Raw genomic sequence first — 25,181 nt, forward strand, 5'->3', positions numbered from 1 at the left:
TATAACGCCCAACGTTTTAGAAAAATCCAATAATATTATATTATATAATAACTTCTTTAATATGTACATAATAATATTACACGGGGGCCAACGTTTTTTGTTTAAAATGAATTTATTTATCGTCTTAGAAGTTAGACTTATAGTACGACATCATTACTTGGTCGACTGATTTTAAAAGTCAATTCAGCTTATTTAGACACGCCTACGTTAACTTAATGGGTTCTCCGTAAAAATATCGAATTTTCAGTCGAGTTATCATTTATTGTTAATGTGTTTTATTACATAAGACATGTTATGATCAAAGTGTAATGGTTTACACATTTTAGATTTTAGTGTTTTGAAGTTATTTAATAAAACGATTGCTAGGACAGATCACCTTCAGACAAGTTCTAGCAGCATTGATTTCATCGTTTATAATAGTATGATAGTCGGATCGTTCACTGTAAAAGTGGTGTAATTACAATTTTTTAAAATATACATATTTTTTCTTGATGGAGTCGCATTTAGTCATATCTTTCATTATTTCAATATTCAATTACAAGGAGATAATACACTTTTACAATAAACGACACAGTTAATAGATTAAGTCGTGAAAATATTTCTCAAAATTTGAACCAATCAATAATCAAACTATAATGCCATTTTTTTTACCAGGCCGTCATTTTAATAAAAAAAACTATGTCAATTCATAAGACTTGGAAATGTGCGTCGTTAACCCGTGTTGGGTATAACAATTTAGTGTATGAGTGAATGGGAAAAAAGTACTTTCCGTTTATTATAAAAAAATATATTAGTTAAATAACTAGTTAAATGTTCGGTTTTACTACATGGTCATTACCAACCATGGTCGTGCGCGTGCAATATAATAAAAGGTAATAAGTAAAGTAATTATTATATTTTCAGCAGATAACGCGATTTCAGCGCATCCGACGATTAATTTATCCTTTAAAAAAACCGTTAAAGGCAATTTCCGAACATTATCAATGACCACATTTTGTGTACATGATCACGTGACTGGGTCGTACCTATATCTACCTACTAATATTACTATTACTATTATTATGTAAGTTTGTTGAGAACGTGTTTTCTGCTTTTTTTTCAGGAGCGAGGCAAACCCGTAATTGGGCTTCACCGGCACGAATATATTATTATAATATACTGTTGCCTCGAGAAGCTTGAAAATATTACTAGAGCAACGGCTAAATCGAAGAAATGCCCGTCAGCTTGGATGGATCGTGTACGAAGCGGCGGTAATGTTAAAAAAAAATGATTTCTTATAAATTAAACAAGTTTTACCCGATGATGTTTATAGATTAGCTAAAAATTACAAGGCGCCTTAAACAATATGTCTGCGAGGAGACCGAAGACTTGGTAGAAAGAGCGAGAGACGCAAGTAAGCATAGCACCCTTACCCTATTTGCCAAAATCATAATCCCACACAGCTGTTTAAAAAAAAAAATATCATGTCGAGCAATGAGGTTAAGTGGAAAATAGTATACCTATAATTGAAGGGTAGGTAGGTACAGGGGAAAAAAAGGCACTTTAAAACTGGCAATTTTGTTGTTACAAAATTCGTTTTGTATCAAAACGAATCTGTTCTTTATTTTTTTTAAAGTTATAAGTATTTTTTTAACATTTTAAAACATTTTTTAACATTACTTAAACATGTTTTTCTTAGATTAGAAAAAAGTGACTCTCTTGGTTTTTTCCCTATGTACCATTCAATTATTATGATTTGAAACATTTTTGTTGCGTTAATACTTGATTTCCCAAATGACTGTGACTTGTAACGCTGTCTTGAAAATCACTTGACAATTTTATTAGAATCCTACATGACCATAAAATTTGGTTCCGCGAGAGAAAATGATTTGTATTTTTATGCGATTTTTTTATAACTTACATAAACAGGTATAGAAAAGGTATCGGATTTTTTTTCTTCATATTTTAGCTTTATCCGGATTAGCCCGTCTTACTTGTCGTTAATTCTAAATTTATGCCATGTGGCGGAAACAGGCGGTCGGTTATGAATATTTGACTTGTATATTTTAATGTTGACCGGTGCCTCGCTTTTTAGATATTATATAATACACCGTGGATTTACAGAAATAGAAAGTCGTCAAATTGTTGTCGCACGGACAGTTAAAAAAAAAATTTCGCAGTTTTTTTTTAGCCACTCGAGTAAAAAAAATTAGGTACAAACAATAATGTCTGACAATAATCGATTTCATTGTGTGTGTGGATCTGGTGAATCGATTATTGGCTTTCATTCGGTCAAATTGCTATAATAATTAAATAGTGAGCAAAAGAAAAAAAACCCAAAACAAAACGGAGAAAGTGTTTGGATTTCGCAATGTGTACAAGAAAAAAAAAATAAGAACATGATAATCGAATAATAGATAATAAATATATATATACATATTTTTTTTGTCATTGGTGAATCATTATACGCTCCTTGAACAATTTCTACCTACCAGACAAAAATGTTTTTTTTTTTGCAAACATTTTTTATTGACTAACCAACCGATATAAACTATTATTATTATTATTATTAGCGTGACCCAGTGGATCTCGAGACAATGACTATAATACAATTGTATCATTATATATTATAAATTATTGTCTGTGGCGTTTGGGGCTGAGTGGGCAATAGAACAAGCGTATCGCCTGACCGAGAGCCGAGTTCCCGTCTTGATACATTATTAATACACATGAAAAAGCGATTTGCTATCCACGCAATGTTGTTCTTTTTAAGGTAAATCGAAGATCCTTTTTTTCTTGTTTCAGATTTTTTTTCCTCCGCCAATTGAAGACGGTCGCGGCTCAGAACAAATTGATTTGCAGATACGACTGTTTGACAAACTATGATTCATCAAAAAACCAATATCCGAAAACTCGTTTTAATATCCGCAACTTAACCTCAAAACAACAAGATTGCGCTTGGAAACAAAACAAAAAAAAAAACGTTTTTTTTTTTTGGAGAAATACATTAATCGAGAACTGATCTCAGTCAAAAGGATATAATCGATTTTTATATAGTTTTTTTAGAAGACCTTAATATATTTTTCTTTAAACATAACTATTAAAACAATTGTAAACAACGTACAAGTAAAAAATATTATTCATTATTTTCTACTTCATTTTACTTCAAAATACTCTTATTTAAAAAAAAATTGCCAATGCTATCCTTTTGGTTGTCATGACTTCAATTTTAATTTTTAAACTTGTAAAAATTGATGATTTTCAGCTAATTTATGTATTCACTTTTATATGAAGTTGCGTTAAGAGAATAAAACAAATTTTTGGTTTAAATCGGTTAAAAAACCGTTTTCTAAACATTTCTAAGCATTCGACCTCTCGCCGAAGAATTTATCGACTCATACATGAGGTAGTAGGTAGAAATGCAAGTACAATAATAAAAACTTGTCATTTATAACGACACCAGTACTGCAGGTTGACGTTTTTACTTAACTTATCAGGCTTCCAATTAAAACATATTAATATATTATCATTCAATAAAAAGTATGTTATACAAAGTAGAATATTGTACAACATCTTTGAGACTACGAGTTTTATAGACAATACATTTTAAATATTTTAGTTAAAGTTTTTTTTTTCAAAAAGATCTGTGCAAGTCATAGTGTATGTATGGCATGTTACTATCAACTCTCAATGACTTGTAACATTATACTTTAAATTATATATTGTATGATGCGCCACGGTTGACTTATTCTCCATTTAAATCGTATTTTAATTTTAAATATTTTATCATATTGCAACCATATCGGCCACCTTTATGTTATTTTTAAGATAAAAAAAAATCATTATCATTATGAACCATTTGCGCGTATTACTCTTCTAATCTACAACTGCCTAAAGATGTCGATTCAGATTTTTTTTTAACTTAATCGGCTTGATAAAAAAAAACAAAAAACTAAACGTACACGTTTCCAACAGCTGCTGTTGCTGTTTCTGTCCGTACTTTGTTGGACCATAATAATATATATATTTATCCACACTGCAGCCTATTAATTTTTGCCTGTAAAAGCAGAGAAAAATGGACAATTTCAAAAAAAAAAATTCCAACAGTAGTCCAGGAATAACAAAAATAAAAACCGCTATTTTACTCGAACGGTGTATTAATATTTTTTTTTAATTTGACTTTGCTTTAAGTCGTTATAATATATAATATAAGTAGCGAGTAGTACCTCCTTCGGTTCGAAATTAATATAATTTAAACAAGACCTTTTTTTTTTTTGGTGCACGCAACGGACGTTCACGAAACGTTTCGGCGACTTAATGAAACTACTGGGGCTATTAGATAATGTAAAAGAGGTTTTTTTTACATTAGATAGTTAATTTTTTTTTTGAAATTCGTTTACGGATAAAACCAATTATAATTAACACGATCGGTTTTACTCGAGTACACACATCTGATAACGGATTATTATTTTCTGATACACAAAAATAGTGTTTTTTTTAGACCTGACACGCAATCTGATCGATACGCGATGATTATTAGGTGTGTATATATATATATATATATATTGGCGTGGCAAACGCTGTGTAATTATACTTAATGATACGAGGGTAAGTATTGCAGCTGGCCGCATCGAAAAATGTGAACTAAGTAGCCAAACAGATAGGCGGTTATCGTTTTGGTAATTTTTTCATCAATTAATTTTTAAGTACATGTTTCTGTATAGAAAACTAGGATTATTAGAAATTTGGAAAACATCTTAAACAATTAGTCGACGATTTGTACTTAAACAAATGACCTCTTATAATATATATAACTCTGCCAAGTGCTCTGACTTTTGAGCTACATTTTTCTACCTTATTTTATTATTTTAACTTTGTATATGGATAGCTTTTTCTTGTGACAGTTTAGTTGTTAACAATAAAACGCAAATATCGCCTCGGCAACTATTTTTTGGTTTTACTGTTTATATTATTACACCGTACACGCGCTAGCTATAATAATAAAATATATATATTATATTGAATTATGCGCTAAAATAAGTTGGCGGTGGTTCGTGGCGGATTGTGTATTTTTTTAACGCTCTATCTAAATTAACGATAAACGTTTTTGGAACACACACATAGTTACTGTACGGTACACGATTGCTATGTTATAGTAATTATTGAGCGTTTTAAAATTGTGGCCTAAAGCGACAACCGTGTAACAACAAACGTTGTAAAATATTGTGTCTATGTGTGATATCAGGTATGTCGGTAGGTATAATATGTATAGTGATATTATACACACCATATTATAGCATGTACACATGGCAGTAATGTAGTGTGTTTAGGATAATGTTACTTATAATAAACTCTGACGGTGCGCCGTTTGCGAACGAGAAATTATTGGCTTCTCCTTCTTGGCCCAGGGCATGTGTTCTCATTATAATAACATTAATTATTATCTTTAAGAGTAGGTACTGCGGTATTGTAACCGACATGTACAAGTTATTGTAAGCGTATACGTACGAGTATACCGTGTTAGGCACACGAGTTTTAGACATTCTCAAACTTACACACATTTCATTATACACATTTAGTGTATTATGTACTACTTAAATATTTAACCGCCGGTAGCTATACTGTTATTTTTGAAAAACGTGTGTCAAAAAGACCAACTCTGAGCACGATCAAGCAAGCAATACCGGCATAGCAATTTGGATTATTATTGTTTTTTTTTTTAATGCTTTCGAACGCCAATAAGAAACCATCACAGTTGAACAATATTGAATTTGTATGTAGAAACATCTCTGCGCGTTTCCAATACAGTTTAAATGGCATTTTTTTTTGATCTACGTTGACGACACTTAACCACCAGAAGTATAGTTGGAAAAAATATACTGATTATCTACTTAGAAGATTATAATAATTGGGAAAATTTGAAATTTTTTATTACATAATCTACAAAATGGATAATGTTCAAATGATTAATCATCGTTAATCAAATTACAATTTGCCCAAAACTGATTTGTCAGGAGAATTATGATATAAACAAAAAAATCTTAGATGAATAATGTCTCTAAATTGTTTTTTTTCTCAATTTAAGCTGCACTATTTGAAACCTGGGGTTTTACCAAGTGTAAATAATTGATGCAAACTACATGTTTATGTACATAATATACACCTATTATGTTTGTATTAAATTTTGACAGAAATTGTCTACAAAGAGTCAGTTAATAAATGCAGGTGTTACGCCCTCATGTAAAGCATGTAAACCAATAACATCGTATTATACAAACGTTGGTTAGTTCAATAACATATACATGTATGTATATTGTATATATATTTAAAAAAAACATTGTCAAATATTTAGAGTTCAAATGTCCTACGAAAGTATATTCATTCGACATTTACAAAAATTAAATAGCCAAAAAAGGATTAAAAAATACTATCAAACATTATGACAACGTTTTTCATATATAAATAGGTACCTACCACAGAAAACATTATTGAGGTGTAACTAACTTAAATTACAAGTTATGCAAAATTGCAATTGATAGTTATTTCTAAGAAAATTTGGTAAACTTAGTACTATCACAGTCTCGGGCGGTGTTCATTCGCACAAACTCTGTTTTCACACTACAAATTATGGGTGTATTCTATTGACTGTGTATTTTTTAAATTTGTTTTAAACAATTTTGCTATTATTTTTAGATTTCTATTTTTAAAAACAAATGCTTAACGTACACGTGTGTGTATATATTATAATAAAATTTAAACCATACACAATAAACTAGTTAATTTGTATGATATCCTGTTTTAAACATGACGTTATCATAAGCATATTTGGGTTTTTTTTATAAGTTTTATGTAAATCTGAATATGGCCTAAACCGAAACCGGTAGTGTGTATTTTAACGATACTCGCGTTATGATAATTCAGTTATTCGTATAATTTCGTGTGCTTATATATATTTAACTATTCTAGAATAATTTTACTATTCTACTAAAGGGGAAAAAATGTTTGAAAAAAAAAATGAAACACATATTTTGGTAGGGCAAATAAGACATTTGCCTTTAAAGACACTATAATTATTGCTTGTGGTGTAAATGTGGCGACACGTATATGCATATTAGGAAAACGTTGCATATGTATAATATGTGTAATATGTATAGTTGTATTAAACGACAATAGTTTCTGAGATGCTGTGCATTGCGGACTGCTGTATATATGTTATTAATGTATAATATACACTTTGCACAGCAATGGTGTGCGTTCAAAGCGAACGCTTAGTGCTGCCACGAGTCTAAACTCTTAAGATTGATGCCGAGGTTGTGTACAATATATTCACACGTCTTACAGTATTGTAATCTTAGAAGACGCCTATTTCTTGGAGTATGCGAAAAACCGCTTCGTTTCCGATTCCCTTTTATATATTATTATTTTCTTGCACGCTGCACGGCACCAGACCCGGCTGTTCGTGCACAATGGTGAGTGTTGTGTATGTGTTGTATGATGCCGTCTATCTATACATTTATATATGCACATTTATATTATTATATTATGTATTATTACTATTATGTGTTAAAAGAAGAATGGAAACGATTTTCGACGCCCTATTCACGCGCGGCGCGTTAGGCTCATTATCATTTCGGTAAAAGCACCATAAAACTCTGTACATACATACACCCATTATAATACACACACACACACATTATATTATATTGTATATAGTATATACCAAACGGAAAAACGCTGCCGCCGAAGCGATGACGACCTTGGCCGACAACTCGTGTGTGTCTATTTTTTGATTTTTTTGTTCTTTACTCCTTTACTATTATTATTAATAATAGTCGGTACACCTTTTTACGCAGTGCATACACACTGCACCCCATAATACATGTGTCTATTAATGTAGCCGTATAGAACTATAATATATCTAGACTATTTGTATTAAATTATAATAATATATCCATCGTGGCCACAACAATATATTATAATTGTGGCCGAACAAAGAAGACCCGGTGGCCGCAACCGTATGACGTTTAAGAAGTTTACACCTAAGGGTGGTCCTCATGTTAATCGACGCTCCCCAAAATGATTTGAAACTGTGAAAAAATATTCCCCTACATTTTAACATGGATACAAGAGTGTAGTGATAAGAGAAAACATGTCCATGATACAATGCTTTTCCGTGGAGCGGAGATAATAACTAAGATTCTTTTATTTTATTTTAATCTTGCTCTCTTCGACTATCTATATATAGGTGGATAGAAAACAAATAGCCATTTGAAGTGGCGTTTGGCTAAAATATTTTATAAAAAAAAGGACCCTCCTTGCCCCTAGGTACATTTATAAGAATAGCCTGTCTGTTATTTTTTCAAGCCCACTCACAAAACGTTTTGGTTTTGTCGGGCCAGAGAGAATTGTAAAAAACTTCTTTCCTATTCATTCTCTTCGGTTGTATAGTAAATTTGGTGCCTAGATTTTTTATTTTTGTTGCATTCACCCTATTCACCGACGATGAACATTCTTCTGACTAACAAAGACCGAGTTTTAAATTATATGCGCTATTTTAGTGCACAGATTATGCACAGCAACTTGCCGTTAGACTCTAGAGTAGATTGTAAAAAAAAAAAAAAAATACTTATAGTTATACCTATTTATGTATACACTTAAACATTTCTAAGAAACGACAGGAAATTACGTAGCGACAAGCGTGGCTGCTTTGAAAAGGCTTCTTACTTAAAAGTTTCTTTTATGCCTAACATAAAAACAGAACAAGTCTTAGAAATGCGCTGGAGGTAGGTAAACTTTGTATAGTTACAATGTTTTTTTGCTACAAATTACAAAAAATCCAATTATCCTTAAATCTGAACACTGCCTGCCTTTAAGACACCGAACAAAAAAATCTTTACCTACTCTAGGAAAAATATTCATTTTTAATTTGTGAACATCTTACATATATAGTAAGATTTATTCTACGCTCAGGTGTTCAAATATAAATACAAATAATACCATTTTCATATAGTGTAGCTTTGGCCCGTAATGGATTCTTAAAACCTTATAAATCATGTTTAAAACTTAAAATTTATTTTTATTCGACATTGCCAAACGATATTTTTTTTTTTGAGTTAATATATTACACGAGTTGGTCAGGTTAGCTTAAGCGCGGATAAAAATTGCATTACAGTCAGTCCACCTCTCGTCTTCTCCTTCCCGTCAATACCTTTAATGGCTAATAACTTGGAAATATTTATTCAAAATCGATAACCGTCCGCTTTTAATGAGTATAGCCAAACGAAATATGATTTAGGTTTATATTTGACTTTTAAAAGTTACATTCAACAACTACTATTTAAAACACTTGAACATGGAATAACATTACCCAACATATATTATATATATATATTATATATTTTGAACACTCTTGAGTAAGGTAGTAGAGAGAGCTATTATAGTTTTCATATTGGCCAATGCCACATGTTTTGTTTTTGACACCCTTCGTAATTTATATTATAAAATAATACATTTTGCCTATATCTGTATATAGGTATGCTTTTGCACGAGTATGAACGGCTTAGATAACATGCGGAAATACATAGGTGCAGTTACTGCCGACAAATGCCGACGTCCGATTATTATTATTATACAGTAACATTATATTATTATGCGCACAAAACGTTGGAGATTAGCTGTTGAATTGGCTGTTTTAATGAAAGGGCTTAATTACACCGGAGGAGGCGCAATGGCGGCCCCACGGTCGCATTACCGTCTCCACCGCGATAATTTTATCATAATACACAAACGCTTTTGCAAACGCCAGCGGTGAAACTTTTATGGGATTAAAACGATATTATAATTATACCGAAACGTTGTACCCTTCGGATCCATCCGGACGAAAAGGGAGGGAAACGTTTGCATTTTTATGCGCATTGATTGCTTTTTCCCCCTACAAACCAAAACTCTTGAACCAACCTGAAAGTCGACACGCTGAAAGTAGACAACCGAATGGCTTGGATACATTATATGCCAAAAGGGGAGGATTGAATGGAAGACCCGGGAAGAAGATGGATTGATGGAAAGGAGTAACACTTAGCAGCTTAAGGAATTGAAAAAAAATGGCAAAAGTGTTTAGAGTAATCACGTTAAAAAAAAATACAGCTGTAAAACTATTATCAATGTTTTCGAGTTCAAATAGACTTTGCGTTTTATATAAAATATTTCTTCAAGTTGCATCATAATTCATGTTAAAAAAATAATAACCATTTTTGTTCATGTTTGCATCAAATCTATAAACTGTTTGTTATTTTGAGGCTAGCTAAAATTTTAGCTGAAACAAAAGACGCTGAAAACGGAGAACGGGTTATGATCCGGCAAGAAAAATCATATTACAAAAAAAAAATTAGATGATTTTGGTGTTTGTAGTAAATAATTGTAAAAATGCAAATGCTGTTTGAAATGTTTGCAAACTATAATAAAAAACTTCGCAAAAGCCATTTTTTGTTTCTCGTTCGGAATAAAATAAAACATTAATTTTACCAACCCTACCAATATAGTCTCTCTTGTCCGCAGAGACAGTAGGTCGTTTATCTTTATGGTGGCTAAAGTATAAACCAATGTCGCGCGTTATTGCGAATTTTTATTTGATAGCCTCGCGTAATACAATATATTATTTTATAGCAACGTCGAACATTATAATACTATAGAAATATACAATTTTATAATATGAAACCGGTGGTATTATTTTCGGAAAACGTCCATTAATCCCCAAGACAGTCCAATGCTTTTGTAGCTATTGAATATTATTGTATGCGCGACCAAACCGACGGTTGCAGAAAACGTGCGACGGTGAATTTGATGGAAAAATGTACACTGACCAATAATGGTTACTATATTATGAGCACAGCGCCTAACGTTTAGGAAAAATAAAATACACCTGTCGTGTTGCCGTTATAATTTTAATGTTTGAGACATTTATATGGATATAAAAACCTATCAATTGTATCAGGACATTTTTTGATGTAAAAAAAGTTATACAGTAAAGAGTATAATAATTATTTGTATCATTGTACGAATGTTCTGAAATTGGGACAGACGACCTACCAAGGTTTAAGGCTTGTCGATTCGGCTCTGTTGTAATGTATTGAATGTGCACACTATTGGGTTCAAGATATAATATATTATATTATGTTGTTGAAAATACAAAACCTTTTCTGTTTTTTTAGTTATGGTCTAACTGTTCAACTAATTACTTAACCTGAAGTATCTATAATCACATTTGGTATAGAGACTAAATTTTTTTTTTTACGATTTAAAAAATTCTATTTACTACTTTATAATAGATAATAAAATGTACGTCTATAAAAAAATGGATTTAATCCATCTCGTTAACGAAGCAATTATAGTTTCCAGTTTTTTAAATATATATTTGTAGTCGAACAACTATAATTGGTTTTATTGCAAGGAAATCTGTACGGGTTTAAAATGTAATTGTATAATTACAATTATTCAAAACCTAACCGGTAAAACTTTAAATTTTCTCTTAATTAATCATTTTTTTTTATGTCTTGAAATCTACTATTTTGGTATGTGACATCGTCGAGCCGTAAGAATAATAAGTAATATTATCCGCTCACAAATTTTAAAAATATTATATTTTTTTTTCGTATACACTTTGTACAACAATGGTATAATTTTAGTTTTTTTTTTGTAGTGAAGTTCGCGACGGAAATGATTTACGACACAAGCAAAAAAAAAAAAACATCACGCTCGACCGTGTGATAACGTGACAATAGAGCCTATCTATATGTTGGACTGATAACTTCAGTAAAATATGACAAAATATGCATATTATTTTTTAGGTACCTACTTAATTTTGTATCAAGTACACAACATCATAACGCTGTCGGTTTCGTGCGGTATTTTCTATATTGTTTTGTGGAGCAAATACAAAAAACTATATACCTGACAAATTCAAAAAATAATCGTCGCGCGGCCGTTTTCCATTGGAAATCCACCTGAGAGTTTTTAATTTTTTTATTTCACTGTATATTATTATTATGGCGTACAGGTGTATACGTCGACCGAGTCTGCGTGTATAGAGATTTCCAGATGGAACGTGCCAGCGGTTAAGGCACATATTAAACGCCCTGGCAACACCGTTAAATGACAAGTGTGGATAACAAGTTTGAAATGTACGGCTGCATTCGTTAGACGGCCGGCACCGCTCTTGCCGTTTGCCCTTCGCCGAAGTTTTGAACGCGTTAAACTTCTTACATATAGGCCGCAAACCGGCACGTGAAAAAAAGATAACCTTAACGAGCGATAAAAGTTTTATTTCTTTGCCCCGCAAAAGCATTTCGCTCGCAGATGTCGGTCCGGCCTTTACTATGCGGGCGCGGTTTTTCTTTTAAGCGTTTTTTAACATTTTTGTTTTCTTTGTCTTTATTTTTCACCGTGGAACTCGCCCGGCGATCCGACAATTCAACGCTACTTTCGGATTAGCATACAATAATAATAACGCATTTCCTTAACAACGCTATTTCCCGCATATACCGCCGAGTCCAGGTAGGAAACGTGTCCAATTTTTTTTGCCAAAATTAGTTTAGTCACGCGTTTTGGTCGCCAACGCATAAAGGCATGTTCAGTGGTTACTAACACTGTCGTCCCGGCCTGGGAGGCGGCCATTTTGTGTATCAATTTATAAAAAAGTATAAATGCTACGTTTCCATGGTACATGTTAAAATGTCGGGTTAAGTATGATGATAACTCCGTCGGGTATTTGATAAATCATAGAAAACACAATAAATATCATGGACAAAACAACAACAACTATTCACAAAATGGCAGCCGCCTATTAGTGGACAGTTACAATAGCAGTCGACTTGGTATATAGGCAATACCCGTTCCGTACATTGAGTTCAATGGTTACAAAAGAAACGTGCATCTATTTAATGATTTTCCTATCAATTTACATTTTGTCATTGCAGCCAGCAGTCATGTATTGAAATGCTTCGGGATGTTGAAATATATACAATTTTTTTTTTTACTGGAAAGTCAAGAGTATTTATATAATCTACCTACCCTATAATTTATAAACGTTTTAGTTGAGTTCAAAAAAGAAACATGACCGCGAAACACTAATGACCACGGATCAAATCATAATATTATTTCTTAGTAGGTAGGTATTACAGTACTTGTATGCATTTTACACAATATTAGGTAATTAAATTTAAACATTTAAAGCATTTTTTTCTTCTTCAAATAATGACAATTTTCTTTAATAGCGCTATGTACGTCTATTTACTAATATTGTATTAACCCTGTTTGAGTTACAAGCATTTCAATGTTTATACAATAATTACAGCCAGTACAGTTGTTTATATAGTTAACGGTTAACGCAATTGTAGGTATTATATTCTTGAACAATATATACAGGTACTCGCGAAATTAGTTTTACTACGTCAACTAAATAGTTTTGTTCAGTGTACTGTTGATACGGTTAGGTATATTATGAACAAGTAGCAACAACAGAGTGTTAGACTTACTAAAATATGTAATACAGCAAATATTTCTATTATGCGGTTTCATCATATACTTGAGTCTGTGGTATCAGAGCTGTGGGCAAATTTTGAACAGCATAATAATTTATAGATAATTCGACGAATAACTTTATTCGTGACTATCCACGGGAAAACGATTATTTATTAATTTTAGATAAACCGTTTTATTGTGTGTAGAGACTATTTGTAACTCTTGTCTTCCAAAGAAGTTTAAACATTTTAGAAAAAATTGAAACGCAATATTAGAACTTGGAAAACGTTGAACGACTGTACTGAAAAGTAAAGACAAATATACGCTTTATCTGATCATTAAAGTTTGATAGTTTTTTTTTTCATGAAATTTGTAAAATATAAGCAACGCATGTTGTATTGGCGAACCACTCTCGTTCAATTGTCCCCGTACCCCCTTGGACGCCATATACACACTCAAAAACCATTATTGGCCAAGTAAATAGGGACGGGTGAAGAACGGACGGCACGGCGACCCGAACCACTCGAGTACTTTGCTAGCGAAGCACTCGAAATCGCAAAAGAAAAAAAAATTATTATAATATAATATATATTATATTAAAAACAAACAAAGAATAAGCGGGGCGCATACCAAAAAATTGTTTGTAAAGCCGTACTTACAACGCCGTTGATTATTATATTACATTATACACAGAGAGTAGTCTCCTGTATTATATTATATTATATAGCGTTGTTATGCCCTCCGGGGTATACTTTTGCCGTTGCCGTGCGTGCACAATCAGGACGAGCCAAGAAGATAAAATATAATACCCAGAACAAAAGCATCGATTACAACGGGCTATTATCTATATTTAAAAAAAAAAAAAAAATGTCAGTCGTTAAAACGTCTGTGCGCGACGCCAACGACGATAAATTACCTCGGCGGGGACCGGCAATTACAATTTTTTTTCCCTTTTTTTTTTATTGTCCCTCCCCTAAAACTGTCTTCAATTATGTATGTAGGTAAACACACACACACGTTGCCCCCGATCCAACCCCCGGCTGGTTACCCCGAAATCGAAATCTATATAAGCTTATTTTATCTTCATATATACGACCTTGGATCTTTAATTCGTTTTGAACCATATATAATATTATATACACTCGGGTGCCATTAAATGCTTCTTTAACGGTCGCCTTTAATTATTGCGGACAAATCTACAAAACCTATACCTTACACACATTAAAAATATATATTAAATAAAATATCTCTGTTAATTAACTCTGCGGTGTATACTATATAGTATGATTATTATCGTATAGCCAAACGAAATCGACAATATAAATCACTATAGCCGTGTACGCCATTAAAGGTAAGTATATAATATTGTGTACTTAAGGATGGTTCCCAATTTCGACTGCAAAATTCAAATACGCGCTAGCCTTTAAGTGCTAGCGGATACCGTTTAAAAAAAAAATGATAATTTTAATTGAAAATAATTGTGTTAATATTTTTTTATATTAAGTCTAATCGACTAATATAATTTGATAGAAAAATCCAATATTGATAACACGAAATAAGTTTCAGTAAGATTTCCTAAATATTAAACGGCTACACTATACTATGTAACGTCTTGTTTATTTCCGCAAAGGCAATTTAATATCTACAAACTAATAAAAAAAAAAAAAATTATATAACCAACAAGATATACACAACATAATTCAATCAGAAAGTACACAATATTTACACATTCGCAAATAATTACACGAAAAAAAAAGGCTTAATATCGCCTTGAAAATGTATTTTTTATTTTTTCACACAGTACTAAGTGTTGTGTGAGTTACTAAAATAAGTTTAAAAAAATATAAATCAAAATGAGTGTATATACATTGTATACAATATATTAACATATGTAGGGTTCTACTTCTAGGGAAGTAGCCTGAAATAAGTGATCACATTTAATATTATCGTTTGTACTTTTTAGTTATTAATGTAACATTGTGATATATTGTGCAACATCATGTACGACTAACCATTGTATGTTATAATATTTCACGTTATAATTTACATCCATTATATTATATTTATGAATTATGACTAACCAAAATATGATTAAAACTTATATAATATTACAATCGATTTGCACGATTTAATTATTATTTATCAGTATATTTATATTCTTATTGTAGCTTGAAAATGTATGGAAACTTCAAAAGTAATAATACTACTATTGTGTTACTAGTACAAATTTTATTCTAAACACATTGAAGTGTAAAGACGTTGTTTTCACAAAAGTTACATAATATTATAATCGTTAACACGACTATTACCTAACCAAATACCTAATTAGTTGACCCATTGCATATAGTATACAATTAACGGTGGTCGGTCATTGTAATTGGTGAATCACACGGTATAGGCTGCGCACAGACTCCTCGAGGGCTATAAAAAAAAAAAACAAAAAATAAAAAAGTACCCGCACTTGGTGAAACAAAAAACGATCCGGCATGCACGCCTTTTTTTTACCTGTTCTGTGTGTTTGTGTATATTTTAATGTGATTTACATAATGGTTAAATCCCACCTTGTTATTAAACGTCCGCGGGTATAGGCACAGATAGAGTTTATGTTAATCTCCGTTTCGTTCGTCTTCCTACAAGTGTACAAAAAAAAAAAATATATATATATAGATAGATACCTATATTATATTATATTATTATAATTGATTGTGATCGCACGATGCGCACCACAACGTGTGTTATGTTAGTCTGTAGAAAAATTATAATAATCGTGTAATCATAATCATAATAATTATTCTCGAACCTGTACATAGTGAATACGGCGCAGGGGTCGTAATACACTTGAGGGTAAGTGCGCACACACGCTAAGGCATAATGTTATGGGAAAAATAATAATAATGACTAAAAAAATTAAAAAAATAATTTTTATTTTTATATGTTATCCCAAATCAATTTCAAATCCAGTTGTGTTAAAAAATTAAAAAACAGTGTCAAACCTTTTGTTTTTTTGAAAATGACACGATTTATGACTTTAATTCGTCATCGCTCGCCAAGAAAACCAGGAAATGTATTTTTATTGCGTTACATATAAAATGTCAATTTTTTTTCATGTTATTTAGTCTTAAAAATAATTCGGAGTTTGTTCGCTTTCTTTGAATAATTAAAAATTATACTATATTATAATTACAATGTATGTATATAATATAGAAATAATGATGTTTTTTAATCACCGCTCGGATAAAATTATATAGTTACTACGTCAAAACAGGAACGAACTTAGTCTTAATTTATTTTATCCTTAATGATTACATTTTTAGTTTTAATTGATTTATGTCGAGTTGCACAAAAAAATAAAAAATGAATAACTTTAACGATCCATTAAAATTTCAGGAATCGTTCGCGGGCTATTAAATGACGTTTAAGGTATCGCTTTATGTCTGTTGATTCTTTTAGTACTTAACGAACGTTTATGCAACCCGGCATTAGTGCAAAGTATAATGCATAATCTGGAATATTATAAAAAAAAAAACACGTTATCTGATTTATGAACTCAACTCACGCCCGATATAACGCGTTACTCAATGTGTTAAAAACCGTATCTATAATACATATTTTGAAAAGGATATTTCGGTTTCTTTCAATCAAGAAGGGGGTGGATTAACATATCAAAATTCTGATAGAACTATACAAACAGATTGGTATAAGTTATAAATATTTTAGTGATCATTATGTTTCATGTTAACGGCAGGATTGGATTAATCAATAGTCACTATAAATACACAGGCACAATACTGTGCCTAGGATCAATGTTAAAACATGGCCCTCATCAAATAAAAAAAATACATTTATCATATGTATTACAGTAGTCAATATCGTAATATTAGTTCATGATATTTAGAAGCCCAATTAAGGTGGTAATGTACTTTTTTTTATAAGCGACTTGTATTTTTTTGTGTGTGTTTTAAGAAAAACCAGAAATTAGTTATTATAAATTTGGATATCTCAAACGATTTTTACTTAACACTTAAATACAAAATTTAAGGCTTAGCGCCCGAGAATGACCTAATCCAGCAGTGATTAGTACATTAAACCGTTATCAGTTATGTCTTAACAGTTATTGGTTTAATTTGTATAAATTGAGTATCTAACTATTTATTTAATGTTTTTTAAAAGCCGTTTATTATTAATATATATGTATATATATTATTACGGTGGAGTCCTCTGTACACTAAACAGAAAAACCTTTTTGGGAGAGTCTGTTCCGTATCACACGCGTTTGCCGTCTGTTCAAAATAGTCCTTAGGCGCCAAACTCAAGCGGTGATGACAATATCCGACAACCCATCCGACATGGTAACAATATATATATATAATATGGGAAATGTTATTCTCTGCGACGGTGATGGTAAGCGGGAAAAATGTACAACACAACAGTCGTACAGACCTTTTTTGCCTTTTATTTCCACCCTCCTCCCCTATAGAAAGATAAATAAAGTCCTAGGCCGCCGTAATAGTCCTGAAATTGCTGTACCTTTTTTTCCAAAATGGGCCATTCGAAACCATACACGCGTTTATAACCTGTAAAAACGTTTTTCAAAATGGAACAGCCTTCGGGTAGTATTTCAAAGCGATACATCAATACGTTTTTATAAAGGGGGAGACAGTACAGGATGATATTATGCCCAGGAAAACGCCACTTGGTAAAATGGGTTTGACAACGATTTGTATTTCTCACAGCTATATTTCAGTAAACGGTGAAAATAATATCTACAAAAATGGAAGCACAATGTTGACTTTAAAATACTAATCATTAGTTAAAATGGTCACACGTTGCTTGTGTGGATTAAATGTTTTCAAATTGAAAATAAACAAAAAAACTACGGTTTAACATGTGTAATATTAGTCAAAAGTGTGTTGATGTATCCTGATATATGGTTTTGGTAAAACAAACCGGTTGTGTGACTGAACTTTCTAGTAAAATCCGTATACAATTTATTCAACAGTCTTTAAATTGATGAATTTGTATATTATACAGAATATTACAATAACGCTAACTACATTAAATATGCTATCCAACTTGTTTTTTTTTTGTTATAACTTGCTTAATTACAAATTATATTTCTACAATTTTTCGTATTGAGTTTTTATGTCGGCTTGACTCATTCGCTTAAATATTAGGTACATTTTATTTAAACTGATAACCGAGGGGTTCCACTGTACTTGATTCCGAAATGACTATGACTAGGTATAAAAAGAACATTTTTTGTCAGTTCTGGGCTGACAACCTACCGGAGGTTACCTATTGTAAATAAACGTTCCCGGATTAGGCGTACTACTATGGTACTAATAATCTATTTTTGTTGGGACCTTTGTCCCAAAAAAAAGTATAATACGTACGTTCAGACTTTAGTCTATTATTTGTGTTGGAGATAATAGTGTTATAATTATTAATAGTTACTATTGAAATGCAAACGCGCAACGACACGCATTATACGGCAAAAGATTGCACAACAATAGCCGTACACAAGCAGAGAGGTGTATGGGGTAATAGTAATATAGTGTAGAGAACGTTAAGGCCAAGGACTGTTTTACCGCAGAGTTTGCCTTTTATTCGTACACGAGAGTAGGTTAGGTACAGACGGAGCAAGACCGGCGGCCGTTTGGGTTTATTTTTTTACGGAGGGTAAGTTTTGTTTGGCGTTTATTTTATTTTTTTTTATTCTCCGGCATCCGAAAAGCTTAACAAACGACATCCTAGGCGTCCCAACCACCTCCCCTCTATTCCATCGTCACCCCCGGATTATACGAGAACCTGACACCGCCGAGATGCGAGCGATTGTCTAGTTGCACTACTTGCACCACTCGGGTCGAGGGTAAAAAGGGAGGGGGCGAATCGAGGGTAGATAATCCTCCTCGGCCGGTTGTAGAAGTGCGCGTATGAAAGCGACGACACGAAGGTTAAGCAGGTAGGTTTGTGCCGGCTAGGTTCAACGGAAAGACATCAATGCATCGTTCTTGATAATAATAATATGAAATAACAATAAAATAGTGGTTCGCGTCGGGTTAAATTAATTTTGTATTGGACGTAGGTATCCCGTCGGTGCCCCAGACCGAACCACTGACTAAGATTTTCCCTCGCGGTCTCCCCGACGTTCTTCTCCTACTCCTCCCCCGGGGACTTACCCCCCAGGGTTATGTTGGGTTTTTGTTTCACGTCGCCGGTATCCCGTGTCCTCGGCCGACACCACCTCATAATAATATGTATTATACAAGCGTCACGCGTGTGTGTGTGTTGCATCATGCTTAAGGGCGTTTTTAATTAAAACCAATCGCGTTTACCGCATGCGGCCAAGTTGAAATTCTACGACGTTAGCGCGGCAAAGAAATAATAGGTACATATATAGTTACACGGTTTGGAATGTGCCCAAATGAATTAGCTACATAGGCCTAACATACAGCTAACGATACGACCGAGGGACGATTTTATAAAACCGATTGGCTCGAAAGATTGGTGACCGAGAGTATAGAGGTGCGCCTTACAAGATATATTGATGTACATGCATCATACAAGTATCAATCATTTTTCGATATACACCTGTCATGTATAGCTTACTTAATTAATGTGGAACGCTAAATTTCTGACAAATGTTTATGGCGTTTAGAGGTACACATACGTTATGTGTAATATTTTTCAAGTAAGACTTTTTACATTTGTCGAGTGAGCCTACGAATGACTTAATCCAACCCTGGTTCATGCATTGTGCGTATAGTCTTCACAATAGTAATCATTCTGCCCTTTATTCGGTCTTGTTTGAAATAAATAATATTTTGATAACTTTCTCGGGTTTTAATCGTTATAATAATATTATACATAATAGTGAACAAATTGGACCCAACCAAAGAATGGTCGAGCAGTCATAGCTTGTCAAAGTTACAACTTTAAAAACTTTTCGGAGGTTTTCTCGGATTTTTATTTCTTAAAGATTTTACAACTTTTGAACAACAACAACAACAAACCGACTATATTATAATATATCCCGTCGATAAAAGCTATTTTTTTTTTTTTTATGAAACGTTCGGTCCATCGGATTACCGACTTTACTTTGGATGACAAGCTTCGTCATGGGCCTATTGTGGTGGTTCGTAAAACGGTTTGGTCTAGTGAGCATTTATTGCATTAATTATACTGGAAGGTGACGCGACGGTTTTTTTTTTAACGACTAAACCGACCAAATTATGTTTTCCGCGAAAATAATATGTTGCGGTTTCGGCGGGTGGCAATAATTATTTAAGTCGCCGAGATAAGGAACGGGGAAAAAGTTTTTCGTTATAAAGTAAAATAATTAAACGCGACAAACTCAAAAGTGGTGTCTACGGCACGATAAGAACGCCGGCATAATATATAATATTAACGTAACGACCGTATTCTTTTATGGCTACTATTATAACGAAAAGTAACTTACCGAGCGCTTTATAACGTCTTTAAAAGGGGAAAAAAAATAGTATTTATCGCAAAAAAAAAAAAAAAATGTAATAAAAATCCGAGTATAGTGTCGGCCTTACACGGATAATATTATTATTAAGACGATGGCTTATTATTATTATTAACATTACCGTAATGAACGTCTCGCGATACGTTCTGACGATTCATCGTCACGCTGTAATAGCACTTATAAAATAGTAATTTGTTTTTAAAATATTTTTTTGCAATTAATGTCGTATTGTTTTGTTTTAACAGCCATGCGCACTATTATTTAATAAATGCGGTAGCCCACATCGTTGTTGTTATGTATTTGTAATTGCGGCGACATAACGGCTAAGCTCGCTTAACGTTGATGATGTACAAGGACGGAAAAAAAAATGGAAAACTAAGTCTGACAAATCGGTTTACTCATTTGGGAAAACATAATAAAATAAAAAAAAAAACTACAGCCACTAGCAACCGAGCTCTGAGCTCTGTGCACAACATTATATGAGACAGTTTTTTTTTGTGTTTATCCTTGCCCGTATACTGCTTCCCGTGACACAACATTTTTATATCATTATATACACTATTGTGTGGAAAGTGTTGACTTTTATTTCGTTTAATTTATCAATCCTAAACTGTAGACTGTATATCTGGTTGTTTTTTTTTTTTAATATTATTATTTCAAAACGATAATAATGAGATATTATATCAATGCTCGGCCGAACGACGGATATTCGATGGAGAACAAAATATAAAATACACATAATAAAATATATTACTCAATATAGTTTTATCGGTTAAAAATGATAATACAAGTGCTCGTAAAAATACAAGAATTGAATTAATTATTAATTTTTCCGTATCGCGAAAACAATGATTTTTTTAACATAATAATATACACAAAAGATATGCAAATAAACTCTTGTCATTTTTCGTAATAATAAAAAAAAAACAAAAATACATTTTCCCCGTCCCAAGTTATTTGATTACAACTTTAATTAAAAATTTTTTCTTTTACCATAACCGTTTCCTGGCACATTTGGTCTGCTTATAGCGTTTAAACGTGGCCAAAGGCAATTTAATTACATTTAATGCCCAAAGAAAAATGGAACAACTAATAATATAGTACAATGAACAACCAATTTTATATGTTGTTCAATCAACATATATTTTTTTTCTAGATTATTATAATACATTTTTAAAAATTCTCTAAATATCTAAAGCATTATATACACTGTTTTTATGTCAATATTTCATGTCAGTTTTCTACTTATATTTTTCGGGGATTTAGATAACGGGTTTTCATTAATAGACAATATTTTTGAAAATATTATTTTCAGGTATTTTAGGACAGTTTTAGATCATTTGTTCGTTGTTTTCAAAGTATTCTTACTAAGATTTTTTTAGATCATCAATTTAAATTATTTCATAGTATTTAACGTTAAATCACGTCTACGTGTACAAACTACAATTAATATCAATTTAAAAATATATAAGCATTCGGTACGAGCATCTGAGTATATAAGCGAATAAGCAAAATAACATGAAATCCGTTTTTATTCTCTATACATGTATAATATTACAGTATGTGTAGGTACATAGTTATTTATTATTTTAAACTGTAACGGGGTTTTGACGGGATGTTTAAGTCCCGAATTTGTATGCATTATTTAAAGCTATGCTCGCGTTACATTAAGCCCTTTTATAAGCAACGCGGAATTATATGAATGTAATAAATTCCTTGGGTCGTGTTAAATAGCATTTTCAACGTTCTTCGCGTCGGGTTTTGCCATTCGAATGCGTTTAAACAATATAATAATATTCCAGTCGACATTTGAATAACACTAAATTTCCACGGAAGTTATACGCGCACACATATAGAGGTTACCACTTACCGGTTGAATTTCAAATGTGGAGTTCGGTAGAAGTGGCTAAAGTACAAAAATGTCGAGTCTCTATAAATATTATTATGTACTTTAAAAACAGAGTGGTTTCAAAGTCCTTTAGTAATTTTTTATTCGGAAATTCGGTTGTGTGGAAAATATATACTTACACTGTTGGCTATACGTTAATAATACTGGTCCAAGCGGTATGCTGTGTGTGTGTGTGTAGTAAAAACGAATGTATATTATTCAAGTACCTATAGATTACAGACTGCTACGTTTTGATAGCCTGGAAGTGGTTTTATAATAGAGATCATTATTCCAAACGAATCCCCTAGATACCACACGATTATATTATGATCCATTGGAAACGTGCTCCGGGGTAGTATCCGGGGAGTATTCGGGTATCTCTTTAGGTATCCAACAACGGCTTATTATCGTCGTCCGTTGACTGATGTCGGCTGACCGCACATAGTAATAATCTTTGTATAAAACATATCTATATATAATTGTATACACATATATATTTAACTATTGATGAAACGAGATCGCCCCTAAGACCGTGTGTTCCCCGGTCGGGTTGTCCGTGCATAACGGCTGGGACTTGTTCGGTTCTTGTCGAAAATCCAATGTATCATTAAAATCCACTGTATACTTGTGTGGAACGAAATCAATGTAAAATGTGTTAAAAAACAAAATATACTATTGAATTGTTTTTCATAGACTTTGAAATAGAACAAAAAAAAACATTGAACATTTCGGCTAGTTACCAGGAAAAAAACCTTTTTTAATTATTTTAATAGGTTATTATTGTCGTGAGTTAAAAACTTACTCTCTTGCAATATTAACAAAAATAGCAGGGCTAGACCCTTGGGGAGTTTAAACCCTTGAAAAAACCCTTTAAACTCCCACATAATTTGAGTAAACAAAAAAAAACCGTTGGGGCTACTTCAGTTTGATTGTTGAAATTGTTTGGTTGCTACGAAGGGTGGAAACACTTCAAGTCCTCTTATTTGCACCAATGCCCTCTGCCTCGCCCCCTCCCCTCCAAAAAAAAAAACACTAATTGTTATATCAATGGTACAAAAATATGTATTTGGGGACATCACGACTTGGGTAAAAGTCTCTTCTACAGTAAAGAATTCCTATCGAGTGTAATAAAGTATTAGTAAAGCATATGTTTTACTAGATTTGAAAAATAGATTAGAAATTGAACACCTATTTTGAAAATGCCACAACCAAATGCTTTAAAATAAACATTTGTTTAATTTATATTTGGGTTCCTGACAAAACACGATGCAATAGTATTATTTAGACTTTATAAAAATATTGTAACCACCCAAAATTTAGAGTGGAAAAAACAAGTTTTAATACAGTGAACACACTATATAAGTGCCGTATAAGAGTTTATAAGATGAAGCGTTGCACAAATTAAATGTCTCCAGGGGTTTACAACGGCTGACTTGTTCAATGTGAGATGGCGGATTTAAGGCGAGGGTACAAAACCGGAACCCCAGAGACAAGAAAACCGGATATTATAAGTTATAACGTATAATTAAAAGACCGGGACGACGTGCGACGGCCGATGAGTGACGGTGAAGTTCAAGCACAGAGTATATAATATATATTATAATTGTATTTAATCATTCATATGCAGTGAACACAGTCCACACTCACACACCCTCAGACCGTACAGTACAAATGGTTTTGCTTGGGTTTTTTTTTTATAGCACGGTTATCTGACTTTCCTTAAATACCGACTTTGCCCGTCCAAATTTTACCGTTGGCCTATTAACCGTAAAAGCCGGTCTCGCTTTTCGTTGTTTGGTCTGTCGAGTCCTGTTTTAGTTCTGTCGCTAATCCCATAAACTCCATCGTCACGTACCTATATCCGCTTTCTGAAGCCATACTTAATATCTTTAGTCAGTCGAGGCCCTTACTGTGGTCTGTGCCTAATTCTCTGTACAAGATAAAACTACATGCACGCAATAGGCAACAACAGTATAATATGTATGCCATATTATTATTAGTGTGCAACTGCACACTAGTAAGTCTTCTTTACTCTAATTTGACTAATTTTTGGTTTAGCTTTTGTTAAAAATAAAAAACAATTAAACCTAGTTAGTTTTGACTATAGAATAATACAAAATGTTCTGGAAACATGTTCTTATCATTTTAAAATAACGCAAAAAATTAAATGACCACTTGCACCAACTTTACTTAAAATTTAAGTATAGTTTACCGTACCTGTATAGTATTGCCAAAATATATTGTTTACACTTAAAGTACAGTTACTGCAAGCGACCCTAAGAGTAATAAAAACTAGAGGAATAATAAAAG

This window comes from Adelges cooleyi, unplaced genomic scaffold (assembly GCF_023614345.1).
Source record: "Adelges cooleyi isolate 19-005CV unplaced genomic scaffold, UGA_ACOO_1.1 ACOO_flye_CR_arks_rails_tigmint_CR_PRNA_2, whole genome shotgun sequence".
Taxonomy (NCBI): Eukaryota; Metazoa; Arthropoda; class Insecta; order Hemiptera; family Adelgidae; genus Adelges; species Adelges cooleyi.